General features: G+C 60.1%; 1 protein-coding gene across 1 annotated transcript in view; it reads left to right on the top strand.

Moving 5' to 3' along the window:
• Positions 1-2,942, top strand: part of SBNO2 (strawberry notch homolog 2) — a 46,973-nt gene that overhangs the window by 643 nt on the left and 43,388 nt on the right.

Genomic DNA, 2,942 nt, shown 5'->3' with positions numbered 1-2,942 from the left:
CTCACCTGCCCAGGTCTGAGGGGGCCCTGCGCCCTGGGCGCGTGCCCTGCCCGCTGGCCTCGGCCACGGGGACTGCAGGACCAGCCCAGCCCCGGAGTCCTCCCCAGCGGGGAGACTGAGGCTAGGGCAGGACAGCTCTGGGTGGCGCTTCCTAGCAAGGAAGCTGAGACAGAGGATCTAATCAATGGCACCGCGCCCGCCCCCCCAAATGGTAGCCCAAGAGTCTCAGGGTGGGCTCACGGAGAAGCCCCCGGAGCACCCCACCTTTCATGAAAATAGCCGACTCGCAGCTGCCGGTCCTGTTCTCTCCCCTCTGTGTGTTGGGTCCCCTGACAGCATCCCTTTAGCAGAGGGGACACTGAGGCTCAGAGAGAGGCAGCCACTGCCACAGGCCTCCCCCGTGCGGCTCTGCGGCCCTGTGTCTTTCTGACTGCCATCCCCACCGGTGGGTCGCCCAGTTTCACCAATAAGAGTCCCGGAGTCCCGGTAGACGTGACTTTCCAAGGCAGGAGGCCACCGCTTTAGCGAGTGGGTCCCAGATGTCGCCAGGGAAGTCCGGACGCTAAAAATTACCTTTTCCGTACCTGCCACTTAAATGTACTAGGTGTCCTGCATTTCACCTGGTGACCCTGCCTCCACGAGCCAGGTCACAGCCACTTGGGGGACATTTTGGGGGTCCCTATGTCGACAGAGAAGGAGACTCTTTGACCCCAAACAGCCTCACCAGACAGACTTCTAGCCTTGCGTGAGCCTATCCCTGCCTCAGAGGGAGCCTTGGGTGCATGTGACTGTTGAATGTTCTCAAGTGATTCAGGTCCAGAAGCGTCCCCTGCAGACGTGCTGATGGCCTAATACAAAGCACTGCCCGCTCAGCTGTCTGAACAGCCCAGGCGGCAGCCACTGTTATCAGCGCCACCTCCATTTTTCAGGTGGGGCAGCGCGGGCTCAGAGACATCATGTAACTTTCCTGGGTTGCACAGCACACGAGCGCAGCTGCACCAGGGCTGGGCCTGGAGCTCCGGGACCCTGTCCCTTCTGCTCTCCCAGGCTGCCTCTTGCGATTCCCTGGAAATCCCCGAATCTGACTAATTCCCTAGACATCCCCGGGCTTGGCAGGCTCCTCCATGCTGACACGGCTGGACCCACCCCTGCCTGGGCAGACTGCCCCCACTTCAGGCGAAATGACCCGTAAAGGCCTCGTGGTTTCCCGAGGAGGGGGCCTGGCAGAGGTGGAGTCCACGCCTCCCGGCTGCCCGCAGTGACCTCAGGGCGGCTGCTGACCAGCTCCGCGCCTCAGTTTCCCCACACCAAGGGCCGTGGTGGGAGTGGGGCCGGCCTTGTGGGCATGCGACTTGGACTTCACCCACGCCTCTGCTTGGTTTAATCTCTGCTGTCACTGTCTCAAAATTCTGAACCCTTTTGAACAAGGGGCCCCGCCTTTTGACTTCTCATTGGTCCCTGCAAATCGCGTGGCTGGTAGTGTGAAAACGCATCTGGTAGCCCTCTGTCCTCCAAGTCGGCTTTTTCATCCCTTTGAATCTTCAATGTCTATTGCTCAGTTTGATGTCTCATTAGCTCTGAAAACCATTTTCGGAATCAAGGTTATAACCCGAGTTGCCAAAAACTTACGCCTACCAAAGCAGAACCCGCTCTGGATGAGTTGCAATTCCTCTCTGGGTCTCAGTTTCCCCATCTTCTCTGTTGTGCTTGTGGGTTTGGGTCCAGGGGGTCCGAGGCCCAGTTTTTGTAGGGCAGACAGCTTTTACACATACTCTTCTCCCATACCAGACCAGGCCTTTGAACAGCTTTTATACTTGGCCCAGACTGCCCTTCCTATCGACCGTCTGGCAAATTCCTACTTGAACTTCAAAGCCCCAGCATCAAGATCTTCTCCCTCCAACCCTCCATGATGCCCCACGTGGAGACTTCACCCTTCCCTGGGCCCCAGATGGGAGTGTCTTGCTATGGCTCTGTCTCCCCTAGACTGAGGGCTTCCTGAGGGCAGGGCTGAGGACTGGGTTCTCCCTGGGGCCCCAGCTTTGCTCAGCTCAAGGCCGGGCACAGAGCAGCATCCATAAGAGTTCGCTGAATGAATAAATAAGCACGTGGAGAGGTGACCTCTAGTTTCAGGGGGCTGAGACAGGTGTTGGAGGCCTCTGGTTGATGGTGAGGTGGATCCAGGGGACAGGTGGCAGCACTTTCAATGCTGACAACCTATTCGGAGTGGAGGTGGTGCCTCCAGCACTAGATCTGTCTGAACCAGCCCAGGCCACCACCTGGTGGGTCCAGTGGGCTCCAGTCACAAGAAAACTGCCAGCTGTGCCAAGGCCTGGTCCCACCCTCTTCCTGGCAGAGCGGCACATGCCAGCATCGTCTGCATTGGGTCCATGGAAGCTCTAATGGGGACGGAGCCAGCAGGCAGCCACCTGATTCACGTGGCCCTGCCCAAGACGATCCTGCTCTCTCTCAGGGTGGCCCCGGGGTCTGACCCGATCTCCCATGTGCCAGGCTCCGTGTTGGGGGCTCCAGGGTCCTAGAACTCCTGATCGCGATGGGAGAGACAGGGTGATGAGCCGACTGCTGTTGGTGGCGGGAAATAAAGGAAGGGGGCGTGCCTGGGGGGGCGGCCAGGGGCTGTTTCACAGGGTTTCCGGGAAGTCTCTGGGGAGGAGGCTTTGGAGGCAAAATCTGGGTTATGGGAGCACCCCCAAGGCCAGGGGTGAGAGTGCACCAGGGGAGGACACAGCCCTGTGCGAAGGCCTGGAGGGCGGCCTGGTTGGTACTGTACTCCTCCTGCAGAGGAGGACATTGAGGCTCGAAGGGGAAAGCCGAGCGGCGGCGTCGCCGCAGCAGGGAGCGCGATCGGGACTCGAACCCGGGGTCCTCCGAATCGCAGCCCCTCGAGGGGCTCGGGGCCCTCGGGCCGCCAGGGCTGGCCCCGC

This window comes from Pteropus alecto, unplaced genomic scaffold, assembly GCF_000325575.1.
Source record: "Pteropus alecto unplaced genomic scaffold, ASM32557v1 scaffold30, whole genome shotgun sequence".
Taxonomy (NCBI): Eukaryota; Metazoa; Chordata; class Mammalia; order Chiroptera; family Pteropodidae; genus Pteropus; species Pteropus alecto.
This window is presented reverse-complemented; position numbering and strand designations above follow the sequence as displayed.